A 14,774-nucleotide genomic window follows, 5' to 3' on the forward strand; every position below is an offset into this window, starting at 1 on the left:
AATAAAATTTTGCAGTGACATTAGCAATTTTGCTTTTGAGTATAGCTGCTGAAACAAAGTGGGGGAGGAGATGAGCGGGATCTCGCAGCTGCAGGACAGGTGCGAGGGCCACATGAAATTGCCTGAGGGGTCAGATTAGGCCCGCGGGCCTTGTGTTTGATATGTTGTCTTAGGTTTTGCTTACCTTCTCATAAAAAGAAATTAGATTTGTTATAACAACTTCTGTCTTTCGTGAATCCATCCTGTTTGTTATTTTGTTCTTTTAATGTTGTTTTCTAGCAAAAACTCATGTTATTTAACCTCTTGCCGACCAGCCGCCGTCATTATACTGCAGCAGGTCGGCTGCACAAACCGGCGTAGGTGTATGTCTGCCTGTGCCAGGAGGCTAGCTGGTGTGCACGTGCCGCAGGAGCGTGCCCACGTGTCCCAAGGACCCATTGTCTGCTGGCAACCCGTGATTGCAGTGTACCAAGGCAGAACAGGGAACTGCCTATGTAAACAAGGCAATTCCCAGTTTTGCCTAGTCATCAGGAACAGTGATCTGTCATGTCCTAGGTAGCCCACCCCTACAATTATAACACCCAGGGAACACAGTTAACAACTTGATATCCCCTAGTGTTAACCCCTTCCCTGCCAGTGACATTTATACAGTAATCAGTGGTAATTTTTTTAGCTCTGATCGCTGTATAAATGTCAATGGTGTCAAGTGTCCGATCTGTTCGCCACAATGTGACAGTCCTGCTAAAAATCTTAGATCGCCACCAATATTAGTAAAAAATAAAAAAATAATATAAAAATGGCACACATCTATTGCCTATTTTGTAGAATACATATTGGCCTAAATTGATAAAGAAATTAGTTTAAAAAAAATAAAAAATTGTGGGGTTTTATTATAGCAAAAAACATATATATATATATATATATATATATATATATATATATATATATATATATATATATATATATATATATATATATATATATATATATATTAAATGTCGCTCTTTTTTTTTTTTGTTTGTTTGTTTATAGTGCAAAAAACAAAAATGCAGAGGTGATCAAATACCACCAAAAGAAAACTCTTTGCGGAGGAAAAAGGCATCAATTTTGTTTGGGTACAGCATCGCATGACCACACAATTGTCATTTAAAGCAACGCAGTGCCGTATCTCAGCAAAGGGCCTGGTCATTAAGAAGTGGTTAAAGTAAAACTAAAGGCCAAACTTTTTTTTTTTTTTTCTTCAGTTTTGCATGGAGATGAGATGGATTAGAACACCTATCACATATTTATTACTGTCTGTTTCCCTGTTAAGGAGATTCACCCTCACTTTGTCATGGTTACCATTAGTCCCCTTTCACACTAAGCTAAGCGCTAAAAATAGCACCTGCAAAGCGCATCTCCTGTTACTCCAATGTGAAAGTCCGAGGGCTTTCACACTGGAGTGGTGCGCTGGCAGGACATTAAAAAAAAGTTTTGCTAGCAGCTGCTTTGAAGCGCCCCTGCCCATTGAAATCAATGGGCAGCGCCGGCAAAGCACCGCTAAAACTACGGTAAAGGCTGCTAAAAATAGAGATGAGTATGAAAGTGCCCTTATCATTGAAAGTGAAAGTTAAATTTAAAAAAAATCCCAAATTTTGGGTTGTCCTCAGAAAAGTAGTAGAGGAGAAATCTTCCAATGGGGACACTAGTTCTGGTGACCTGTGGGTCCCCAAGTAATTCTCTTATTTTCCAGGGATTTCCCCCCACTTCTTGTTTGGCTATGGGAAATCTCTGCAATGGGACACAGATGGCAAAAAAAAATCTGACGGGTTACATTGAGGAAATTAAGTATTTGATCCCCTGCTGACTTTGTAGGTTTGCCCACTGACAAAAAAAGATCAGTCATAATTTTAAGGGTAGGTTTATTTTAACCACTTCCCGACCGGTGCACGCCGATGTACGTGGGCAGAATGGCATGGGCAGGCATATTGGCGTACAGGTATGTCCATTTCTATATGCCGCCCTGCCATCGCATGTGCGCCGGCGCACTCGCGTACCGGTCGGGACCCACGGCGAGGCTGAACGGGGAGATGCCATTGTAAACAGCATCTCCCCGTTCTGCCTAGCAACAAGTGGCACTGATCTCTGCTCCATGTGATTGGAGCAGAGATCAACGTTCACTAACGCAAAGCCCAGCCCCCCACAGTTAGTAACATGGCCCTAGGAACACTTCACCCCTACACTGACACCCACTGGTTAACCCCTTCACTGCCAGTGTCATTTACACAGGAATCCGTGCATTTGTATAGCACCGATTGCTGTATAAATGACAATGGTCCCAAAAATGTGTAAAAAATGTCCGATGTGTCCACCATAATGTCGCAGTCACAATAAAAATCACTGATCGCCGCCATTACTAGTAAAAAAAAAAATAATATTAATAAAAATGCCATAAAACTATCCCCTATTTTGGAAATGCTATAACTTTTGCGCAAACCAATCAATAATCGCTATTGCGATTTTTTTTTTTTTTTACCAAAAATATGTAGAAGAATACGTATCAGCCTAAACTGAGGAAAAAAAAGGTTTTTTTTTATATATTTTTGGGGGATATTTATTATAACAAATAAGTAAAAAAGAATACTTTTTTTTCAAAATTGTCGCTCTATTTTTGTTTATAGCGCAAAAAATAAAAACTGCAGGGGTGATCAAATACCACCAAAAGAAAGCTCTATTTGTGGGGAAAAAAAGGACGTCAATTTTGTTTGTGAACCATGTCGCACGACAGCGCAATTGTCAGTTAAAGCTACGCAGTGCCAAATCGCAAAAAGTGGTCTGGTCTTAAGCTAGCAAAATGATCCGGTCTGAAAGTGGTTAACCGTAGGAGACAGAATAACAAAAAAAATCCAGACAAACGCATTTCAGAGAAGTTATAAATTGATTGGCATTTTAATGAGTGAAATAAGTATTTGACCCCTTTGCAAAACATGACTTAGTATTTGGTGGTAAAACCCTTGTTGTTAATCAGAGGTCCGGCGTACGTTGTAGTTGGCCACCAGGTTTGCATTTATCTCGGGAGGGATTTTGTCCCACTCCTCTTTGCAGATCCCCTCCAAGTCATTAAGGTTTTGAGGCTGACATTCGTTCGCTCGAACCTTCAGCTCCCTCCACACACATTCTATGACAGTGATGGTGAATCTTAACACCTTAGATGTTTTGGAACTACATTTCCCATGATGCTCATGCACTCTGCAATGTAGGTGAGCATCATGGGAAATGTAGTTTTAAAACATCTGGCATGCCAAGGTTTGCCATTCACTGTTCTATGGGATTAATGTCTAGCAGATAAACACCCCCAAAGCATGTTTCCACCTCCATGTTTGACAGTGGGGATGGTATTCTTGGGGTCACAGGCAGCATTCCTTCGCCAAACATGATAAGTTGAGTTGATGCCAAAGAGCTCAATTTTGATCACAACACTTACCCAGTTCTCCACTGAATCATTCAGATGTTCATTAGCAAACTTCAGACAGGCCTGTGCTTTCTTGAGCAGGGGGACCTTGTGGGCTCTGCAGGATTTTAGTCTTTATCGGTGTAGTGTTACCAATTGTTTTCTTGATGACTATGGACCCACCTGCTTTGAGATCATTGACAAGATTCTCCCGTGTAGTTCTAGGCAGATTCCTCATCGTTCTCATCATTGAAACCCCACAAGGTGAGATCTTGCATGGAGCCCCAGTCCACAGGAGATTGACAGTCATTTTGTGCTGCTTCCATTTGCAAATAAACACATCAACTGACAGTCTGCAGGAGACCTGCATGGCATCAGCGATTTGCTTATCGCTGGTGCAATGCTTTCTAGGCACCTAAAAAAAAAAAGTGACTGTACATTTTCTTTTTTTTTTTTTTTTTCTCAATCAAAGGTTTATTGAAGCATATTCAGTGTTACAATAAAGAATATAAAAATAGCCGTCCTTAATAACAAAGAAAATAGTGACATTGGTAAAGGTATAAGTCTTGCAAATGTCATATAGAGTCTGGACAACGACATAGTAAATGCTAGGTTATGATATAAACAGTTAACATCAGAGTCATTAAGACTGAATATGGAATGATGTTCTTGACAAGATTGTCAGGGTTAGCGTATATCGGATTGGGGAGTTTATGGGATGGGGGGGGTGTATTGCGCCAAAGGTTTTTGGTTATGGTAACTTGTTCAGACCTCATTCATTTATGACCTTATTGTAAACTTGGGAATTGATGGGGGTAGGTAAATCATTGGGTAAGTAATTGGTAATCAGGAGATAGAGTGAATAACAACCAAGGTTGTCATGTTTTATTGAAGTTTAAGCTGTTTTCTCTCTTCATGGCCACAATTTCTTCCATTTTAAAGATATATTGTACTCTGTTTACCCAGTCTTTGATTCCTGGGACTTTTGTGGATTTCCAGTAAATGGGTATGAGAGTTTTGGCAGCAGTAAGTAGGTGTCGTGAGAGTGATTTTTTTTATATCTGCTTAAAGTAGTGGGTACTAAGTTAATTAAACATGCGGCCGCATTTAGTTCAAGTTTGGTATCATGTGACGTGTTTTATCCAGAATTTAATTTCATCCCAGTATGCCCGAATGGATGGACATTCCCACCAGATGTGCAAGAAGGATCCGGTGTGAGTCTTGCAGCGCTAGCATATGTCCGAGGTTGAGCGGAACCATCTCCCGGCCCTCTGTGGTGTTATGTACCATTGCGTAAGGATTTTGTAGGATATTTCCTGATATCTAGAGCTCAGAGAGCATTTGTGTATCATAATACACGCCTTTTCCCATTGCTTCTCAGAGATCTTAATTTTGAGATCTTGTTCCCATTTCCTCTTATGTTTATAGTTATCAGCATGTGCTATCTGATTCAGCCAAGCATATGCAAGAGATGTGGTATTCGATACCTGTGATCCTTTGAGGCATAGGGACTCTAAGTGTGTCAATGGAAGGCGGTATTGAGATTTGTGTTTGCCGTTGATCAGGAAGTCCTTCAGTTGTGTATAGAACCATAAGCCGGGAAATGATTCGCCCACCTCGGAGCGGAGTGCTGCAAATGACTTAATGTTCGGGCCATTCATGCAATGTGAGGTGAGAAGGTTCCGTGGTATATTATGCTGCAGGCCTGGTGCAAAATCAGGATTGTTAGCGATGGGTGTCAATGGTCCCGGGATGGAGGCAATTTTATATGGACCTACTATTTTGTGCCAAATATAGATTGTATTTGCAATTAGTGGGTGGTTTATGTGTTTGTTTGTCTTGGAGTGAAGTGTCCATGGGTAGAAGAGGAGTTGGTATGGGGATAGGTTGTTTTCCAATTGAACCCAGTCTTTATTTGGGCCGTGACAATGCCAGTCTATCAATCTGGTGATATGCGAAGCCTGATGATATTTTTTTAAGTCTGGTAGTCCTATACCCCCTCTATTTTTGGGTAATGTTAGGAGACGGAAATTTATTCTTGGTTTTTTGTCTGCCCAGAGAAAATTTCTTTGTACCGTGAGGAGTTTTGTGAAGAAGGTTCCTGGGATTCTAATGGGTAGGGCGTTAAACAGGTAGAGGAGTCTGGGGAGTATTGTCATCTTTAGGATTGAAAGTCTACCAAACCACGAGAACATCTTTGGGGTCCATCTACTTAGGTTTTTCGTTATGGCGACTAGTAAAGGCTTATAATTAGTGTTATATAATGAGTGAAGGTTGTTTGTTAAATATATCCCTAGATATTTAAGTGTGTTTTGTTCCCACTTATAGGGGTAGTTATCTTTTAACATTGTTAATTGTTCTTGGGGCAGGGTGAGATTAAGTGCTTCAGATTTCGATTGGTTTACTTTAAAGTTAGAGATGTATCCAAAAGTTTCAAAGATTTTATGGAGATTAGGTATGGAGATATGGGGGTTGGATATGAAGAATAGCAGGTCGTCCGCATATGCGGCCATTTTGTATTCCCTGTTGTTTACTGTGAATCCTTTTATGTCATTATTTAAGTCAATTGTCCTTATTAGGGGTTCCAATGCTATAATAAAGAGTAGGGGGGAAAGTGGACAGCCTTGGCGGGTGCCGTTGTGGATCCTTAGGGGTTCGGAGAGAGTATTATTTACTTTAATTTTTGCGTGGGGATTGTGGTAGAGGGCAGAGATCCAGGTTAGCATGTTTTCGTTTAAACCAATGTGGGTACAAGTGGAAAACATGTAGTCCCAAGAGACTCTGTCAAAAGCCTTTTCAGTGTCCGTGGAGAGTAGTATTCCTTGGGTTTTAGAGTTTTGGACAAAGTGAATTAAGTTTAGGGCTTTCGTAATGTTATCGCGGGCTTCTCTACCAGGCATAAACCCAACCTGTTCAGGGCCAATAATCTTTGTTAGAAGGGGTTTTAGTCTATTAGCCAGTATTTTGGCAAGGAGTTTGAGGTCAATATTTAGGAGTGAGATAGGCCTAAAGTTTGCGCAATCTGTATGATCCTTGTCGGGTTTGGGGATTACAGCTATGTGTGCCATGAGGAAGGAGTTAGAATTGGTTTTGTTCTTTGCAAGATAATTAAAGGTGGATTGGAGGGGTTTTGCAAGTAGGTGAGTATAAGTTTTGTAGTATTGTGAGGTAAAGCCATCAGGGCCCGGGCTCTTCCCCGTTTTTAAATCTGAAATTGCTTCGGTAATCTCAATTATGGATATGGGTTCTTCTAGTTTATTTGAGTCCTTTGCTGATAGGGAGGGGATTTTGCTGTCTTCCAAGAAGGATTGTATTATGTCCCTTTTAGATTGCGTTAGGTGGGGTGGTTTATGTTGAGATGGGAGATTATACAATTTGGAGTAAAATTTATGGAAGATGTCTGCGATTTCTTGGGATTTGTGTTTTGGCGTTCCTTCCTTGTTTTTGATGGCATGAATGTGACCTGTTATAGTTGTGTCTTTCAAAGCTTTGGCTAATTGTTTCCCACTTTTGTCTCCATGTTCATAAAATATGTTTTTTTTTAAAGAAAAGGGATTTTTTGATTTTTAAATCTAGAATATGTCTCAGGGATAACCTGCTTTGTGTCAATTTTTCCTCCAGTATGATTGATTGAGATTGTTTGTGTTGTAGCTCCAGATTGGCAATTTGCTGGGATAGTGTTTCAATTTCTCTGTCCCTTTCTCTCTTTTTCCTGGCGCCCCACTTTATAAGTTCGCCTCTTATAACTGCTTTGTGTGCCTCCCAGTTGTTTAGTGGGTTTGTATCGGCGTCGGGGTTGTAACTGAAGTAGGTATTTATAGCACTGTGTATTTCATCTTTTATTTCTTGGTCTGTGAGAAGCGCTGCATTGAGTCTCCAATTGAAGGAGGTGAGGTGGGGTGTATCTAGTTTCAATGAAATGGCCGTGGGAGCGTGGTCAGAGAGGGCTACAATGCCGATCTCAGCTGAAGTTAGTTTGTTCAGGTCTCTTTGTGAGATAAAGATAAGGTCAATTCTTGAGTATCTTTTATGTGGAGAAGAGTAAAACGTGAAGTCTTTCTCTGTGGGATGTGTGGATCTCCATGTATCGATCAGTGTTAGAGATTGTAGTAGGGATTTGATTCGTTTGAGGATCTTATAAGTGATGAATGTGTGTCCTGTGGAAGTATCTTTAAGTGGGGGGAGAGGGATGTTAAAATCTCCTCCTAGGATGGTGCAACCTTCTGAGAACCATTTAAGCTCTTCTATTATTTTGTTGCAGAATGTGATGTGGGCGGTGTTCGGGAAGTACACATTTGCAAGTGTGATTGGGGTCCCTTCCCATGAGCCTTTGAGGATTATGTATCGACCTTCAGGGTCAATAAGCTGCTGTTTAAGTTCAAAGGGAGCATCTTTATTGATTAATATGGACACACCTTTGGTTTTGGCAAGGGGATTGGTAGCATGGTAGGCAGTCGTGTAGACATTATCAGTGAGTCTGGGGATGTTTTTGTCTTTAAAATGGGTTTCTTGAAGAAATACGACATAGGGGCGGACTTTCTGGACTTCTCTCAGAAGCTTGGTTCGTTTCTCTGGTATGTTCAGGCCATTTACATTATGGGAGATAAATGTTGGTGCTTTCCCCAAAAAGGCGTACGCCATGGCTGAAACTGGGGACTGGTGAGGTCAGGGATTTGAAAATCTAGATCAGATAGAGGTCTTTGTAACCAATTACAGTAGGGTATGCTACGGGGCGGGGGGTTTATAACCGAGGAAGAGGTTATAGTCAGTGGGGGGTGCAGGGGGAAGTTGTGAGGGAGGGTCGGTAGGGGGGATTTGGAAGGGGAGTGATAAAAGGGGTTAGGTACTCGGCAGGGTGGTAAGTAGGATAGTTGTCTGTTGTCCGTGTATAAGTAATGAATGATGCTAGTATATAGAGTTTGGAAGGTTGAGGTATTATTTCCCCTCTTTTTTCCTGTTTTTGCCTTCCTTTTGGGGAGGTAGTGGGAGACACGTAGGTGGTAATAAAGATAAGCAATCTCGTCATATGATTTGTAACAGTAGGATATACTTTTGTGGGGGGTGTTCGTCAGGTCCAAAGGAGCCCAAGTATACAGTTATGTAGTATCAATTGTGACTAGTATGTCTGAGACCGTTTGTGCTGTTATGTCATATCTTGGGTAAATATGATTGTCACTGTATTGGAGGGAGGTACGTCTCAGAGGATATTACAAAGCAGTTCACAAGATGCATAAACATTACAACCGTTCTATAACCTGTCATAAAAATAAAAATAAACGCTAAACTTAAACATTGAACTTTACATTAGTTGTCATAGTGGTCAACTTTGACCTTTAACCCATAACCTGAGGATGTCGAGTGGCAAAAAAAAAAAAAAAAAGGGGGGGAGAAGGGTGGAAATGTCTCAGTCCTCTCCTGGGGCCTGGGTGTTTGCACAGCCCAACAGAAATGTGCCCTCAGTGTTTGAGTTGAGAACTAGTACAGCTAAGAAAAGGATAGGTAGTCTACCTGTTTCTGGCTTCTCATTTCCATTTGGGTGCAGAGAGAAAATGTGTCTCGTTATGTGTTGAGTGTAGCATAGTGGTCAGGCCAGGTTACTTACACTGTGAGGGCTCCAAACGAAAGTCTTATCAGAGTCTGTGCAAATTGATAACAATCCCGGGGAGCAGCGTTCATAACCTACCGTAAGCTATCTTGAGGCCATTGCTGGGGGTGGAAAAAAAAAAACCCCTTTAGTGCAAAACAGAGAGTTCATGTCAGGTGTTGCCTTAAACCGGCCTCACTGTCATTTCAGCCTGTGGGTTGATCCAATCTTGAGGTAGGCCAAAAAAACATAAGTGGGTTTAACTGTTCAGTGTAGATGTTTGGTAAATAAGGTTGTCACTGGTTATATCGCAAAGTAATTCAATATCCTAAGGATTCCCTTGCTCTCGGGGCCTTAGTGGCTTTAGAGGAGGTTGGAGAAACAAAGCTGCTTCGTTCTGTATGTCTGGCATGTTTTCCGCGCTGGTAAGGAGATTGTGCGTGGTGTGGTCCTGGAGAGGCCTGGGGGTTGTTAATTTCAGGTGGAGTACAGAATTCAGGGTACCAGTCCGGTAGGTTTAGCGGTGCCACCTGTAGATCCTCACAGAATTTTAGCAGGTCATCAGGGACTCTCAGCAGGTGTTGTTTCCCCAAGTAGTTAGCTTGTAGTGCAAAGGGGAATTTCCATCTGTAGTTGATGCCTTTTTGTCTGAGCACTTCCAGTAGGGGTTTTAAAGCTCTTCTGTTTTGGAGTGTGATAGGTGAGAGGTCTTGAAAAAGTTGTATTGAAGCGTCTGCATACAGGATTCGCTCTTTAGATCTCGCTTTTTAAAGGATGTCTTCCTTCAGGCAATAATTGGGCAAACAGCAAATGATATCTCTTGGGGGATTCCCGTCTTGCGCTCTAGGTTTGAGAGCCCTATGTGCTCTATCGAAGTCAATAGGGGACTGTTCAGGCCTCTCAATGAGGCTGTTGAAGATGGCAGTAAGCGCTGGTCTGATCTGGTCAGGGGGGACTGCTTCAGGCACACCCCTGACTCTGATGTTGTTTCGCCTGCCGCGGTTGTCTAGATCTTCGATTTGTCTGTTCATATCGATCAGATGTTGGGAATGCGAATTTGTAATGGTGTCCAATCTGGTTAGGGCTTTGTCCCTTCTTTTCCCTGCACGTTCCGCTATTGCCATTTGTTCTGTTATTTTCAGCAATTCAGTTTTCATGTCTGTGATTGCGGCAGAAAGAGAGTTTTTAATGTCAGCTGCGATATCTGTCATAGCGGCATACGTTAGCGGTTGGTCGAGTTTGTTACCGGCGAACGAATCCTCAGATGCTGGTAGTGAGATTTTCGTCATCATCGAAGTCATCCTCAATATTGTTCCTCTGTGGTGGGGCCATCTTATGGGTTTTGTTGTTGCCACTGTATCTAAATTTGTTTAGGTTCCCAGGCGAGGGTTTTCTTTTAGGAGTCCCTAGGGAGCGAAGGGTATGGTTGTGTGTGCTGCTCCTCAGGTGTGTGGACATATTCTCCTTTATCGGTCTGTTTTCAGTTCTCAGGCTCCTCGGAACACCGGGGCGTTGTTACATCATAGCCATGTACACTGCGTGTCAAGCCACGGCCTCCAAATTTTTTAGAGTGCCATGCAATTAGCCACCTCGGTAGTAATTGAGGGCTGCAGCAATAGATAGAGAGTGTGTATTATCCTCAGAGCAGAATGGGGATGGGCGTATTTTCCTGGGTCCTGTGGTGGGACCGCCGTTTGTGAGGCACCTTGAGGCTGGGTAAAGTGGTCTGCCCAGATGACTCTGCACCTTTCTTGCAGTGGGGTGGTAGTCAGATATTTCAAGGATAGATTAAGACCAAATTATGCTGCTGAGAAAATAATTGGTTGCTGCTAGGGTTGGGTGTAGGAGGAGTACCAAGATGGCCGCCGGCTATGGGGAGGTAGGCCAAAGCCTCTGACTTTCCTGGGGGTTATAGCCACTCAGGGGTTCCCTGCCCTTGCTCAGATACGTTAATCCTGACAGGGGACAGAAGTGGGCTCCACGCTATCTGGAGGGGGGGGGGGGTGAGTTAGCTCTCCTACTCACTGCGTCCTGGGGAGAAGGCCTGGTCCGTAGGCCTGAAAAGCAGCTCCGGTCCGCGGGCCGTCAGCGCCTGCCGGCGGTGTCTGTCGGATGTCCGCCGCTGGCTTTTAATGTAGGATGGGCGGTAGAAAGTGGTCCCCAGATCGGAGATCCACTACAGGCCGCGGGCGTTGTGTGCGTCCGGCCGGAGCATAGGCCGCAAGATGGCGCCGATCGCTTTGTGCGGCTGGCCCCTCCGGGATCGCCGCGGCGGCGAGGGAGAGTTCTAAGCGGCGGAAAATGTTCAGGATGGCAGGGCGGGTGTCCCTGAAGCTTCCCCCGGTCGGGGCTGACGTCGCCCGCGGAAGTTGGAGCAGGGATGGCGGTGGATTCAACACTTCTGTGCGGAGCCCTGTTTCCACACGTCCTCCCTGCTACGCTGTTCGACCACGTTTCTCTTTTCTTACCTGCAAAAAAATTTACATTTTGTTTTGTTAAAAAAAGTTGACTTATCCTTTAAAGAAGCCCAGTAGGACCCCAGCTCATTATTACCCCCACTCATCAGATCCCCAGCTCATTAGTATCCCTGTTTTTCAGTTTCCCAGCTCATTTGCACCCTTGTTCAGCAGATCCGTAGTTTTTTTAGGGCGTCATTCAGTAGTAACCCCCAGCTCTGCTTATCCTCTGGTTTGCTGATCCTCCCCTCTGGTCCCCACTCACTAACCACAAAATTGTTCCCACATTGTGCACCACCTGTGACATGTGTGCTAGTATCTCCTGCTCTGGTCTCCTAGCTCTGCTGCTCAGTCCTCTCTCTCTCTGGTCCCTGCTCACCTTCCGCTATAGCATTCCCATGTTGCACACCTTCTATGCTGTCTGCTAGTTGTTTTTCTCCAGTCCGGACCCCGCTCACATTCCTGCTGCTCCACACTGTACCCCAGATGTGACATTGGCACCTGACACTCACAAAATATATACACATGAACTGGAAGTAACTACTAATGACATCTTTCAGGTTCACTTGTTGGTTTAACAGTGTGTCCTGGGATATTTCATACCTGCAATACCCATAAAACAAAGCAAAACTAAAGCTGAATAAACTCTCAAACGTTGCAGGCTGCTGTAAGCGATCTTTGTCATAGACATCTATGGAGGCTTTAAAGATGATTTGAAGCACCAAGAAAGCGACCATGGGGTATAATTGTTAATGCAAAGCAAACACAATGTATAAACAGAACTGTAAGCTTACCATTTTGTTTAGTGACAGGTACTTTAATTGCAATTCAGAGTGCTTTAAAGCATTCGGAAGGCATTTTGAAGCAAGTGATAACAATCCCTTAAAGTTAAAGCGCTTGTTACCCCAAAACTTAATATTCCTGATATGTGCCTGCTGTACCAAATACTTGTATGAGAAAGTATCCTGTTCTCTTTGTATTGCTTCCTTTGTGTGAAATCCCTAGTGTTTCTTTAAATCCCTTATCAAGAAATCCCTCAGATTTCTTGATAAAAACTGCCCACACTAAGCAGGAAAACACACCATTCAGTTCCCTAGCTATGCTGGGAACTCTGGGTGCTCTCACAATGTATAAACACAATGTATAAACACAATGTATAAACAGAACTGTAAGCTTACCATTTTGTTTAGTGACAGGTACTTTAATTGCAATTCAGAGTGCTTTAAAGCATTCGGAAGGCATTTTGAAGCAAGTGATAACAATCCCTTAAAGTTAAAGCGCTTGTTACCCCAAAACTTAATATTCCTGATATGTGCCTGCTGTACCAAATACTTGTATGAGAAAGTATCCTGTTCTCTTTGTATTGCTTCCTTTGTGTGAAATCCCTAGTGTTTCTTTAAATCCCTTATCAAGAAATCCCTCAGATTTCTTGATAAAAACTGCCCACACTAAGCAGGAAAACACACCATTCAGTTCCCTAGCTATACTGGGAACTCTGGGTGCTCTCCTCCAATGACCAGACTTGTCCTGACACTCTCCCGCTGCACAGCTATTCACTGGGAAGCTCAGTGTGCTGTTGCTTCTCCTCCAACCAACTCTTATGCAGCTGAGAACAAAGGGAAAGTGATCACTTATAAAAAAAAAAGAAAAAAAAAGAAAAAAGGGAGCAAAAGGTATTTATAATCGATTTTCTATATCTATAAAAAGTTTTGCCTTTCATTTCCATTTTAAACTGAATGGATTGTTTTACAAGGTTATTGTTTACAACGATTTTTATCTTTGCAGTATGGGCTTGTAGTTTACAGCTAACATTAACCTCTTCAGGCCTGGAAGATTTTACCCCCTTCCTGACCAGAGCAATTTTTGCAATTCGGCACTGTCGTTTTAACTGACAATTGTGTGGCCATGCGGCATGGCACCCTAACAAAATTAACGTCCTTTTTTTTTCCCCACAAATAGAGGTTTCTTTTGGTGGTATTTGATCACCTCTGCGGTTTTTATTTTTTGCTCTATAAACAAAAAAAGTGTCAATTTTGAAAAAAACATAATATTTTTTTACTTTTTGCTATAATAAATACCCCCCAAAATATATTTTACTTGTAACAGCGATGATCTGCGATTTTTTTTTTTTTATCGGGGCTCCGAAATTATTGCGGACACGTCAGACAATTTTGACACATTTTTGGGACCATTGGCATTTTTTTTTTTCCATAAAGATTTTATTGAGGTTACAATAAAAACAGAAACAGGTACTTACAATTAAACAGGTACAGCATACGATACAGCCAAAGACACAATATATGATAAGCCAGGAGGAATCTCCTGGGTGTACCCAGTTAGATATAGGGGGAGGGAGACCCAACCTGAAGTCTATGTTGACTTAATTCTAATTTCACTTGCGTATGACCATTACTGTTGGAGAGGGTGATACAGGCGGCTACCAGCACACACCTGCATCGCCAGAGAGAAGGTGTACGGGCCGGAGGGTAGGGTAGGGAAAGACAACGAAAACAGAGAAAGGAAAGAAGGTAAAGGGAGAGGGGGCAGCGGGGATGGGAACGGAAGGACCAGGTGGGGGAAAGGGAGAGGGGTAGATCAAGAAGGGGGGAGAAAGGGGGGTAGCACCTCGCCCTGTTCCCGTAAGGTGGAGTGGGATGGGGTTGCAAGTCCCCAAGACAGAGTCGTCTCTCAATCCGGAGGGACATGTTGCTTGTATTCTGGGGTGGTTGTGAAGTGTGACCAACAGGCCCAGGTAAGAGAAAATTTCTCCAGTCTCTCTTGTGAAATGTGGATTAACTCTTCCATGTCACTAATCCTTGAAATGCTCGCTAACCATTCCCTAAGAGTTGGGGTGTGGGTAGTACGCCAGTGCCTGGGGATACATAGTCTTGCGGCATTGACCATGTGCATGGCCAGGAATTTGAAGTAAACCTTTTTAGCTAGAGACATGTGATGGAGGAATTGTGCCGGTGTAAAGTCTAGAGTAAAGGTGGTGACTGCTGAGATGAGTCTATGGACCTCCCTCCAGAAGGGTTGGATACCTTGACAATCCCACCAAATGTGTATCATGGTCCCTACCTCTGCATTACATCTCCAGCAGGTATTGGGTATGGCGGGCGAGAATTTGTGGAGGCGGGAGGGGGTCCTGTACCACCTAGTGAGAATTTTATAGCCATTCTCCTGGATGGCTACGTTCAATGAGCCACATGTGCGTATTCGTGGAACCTGGTCCATTCCCCTGGAGTTAAAGAGGTCGTCAGGTCTCTGTTCCAGGAGGATTGCGATGGAGAAAGGGTCAAGTCGC

At 43.0% G+C, this 14,774-nt stretch overlaps 1 protein-coding gene across 5 annotated transcripts in view; it reads left to right on the top strand.

Moving 5' to 3' along the window:
* Positions 1–14,774, top strand: part of ARID4B (AT-rich interaction domain 4B) — a 2,504,499-nt gene that overhangs the window by 418,021 nt on the left and 2,071,704 nt on the right. The window lies entirely within an intron of this gene.

Source organism: Lithobates pipiens, unplaced genomic scaffold (genome assembly GCF_037356315.1).
Source record: "Lithobates pipiens isolate NorthernLeopardFrog02 unplaced genomic scaffold, aLitPip1_a1.2 Scaffold_18, whole genome shotgun sequence".
NCBI classification, from domain to species: domain Eukaryota; kingdom Metazoa; phylum Chordata; class Amphibia; order Anura; family Ranidae; genus Lithobates; species Lithobates pipiens.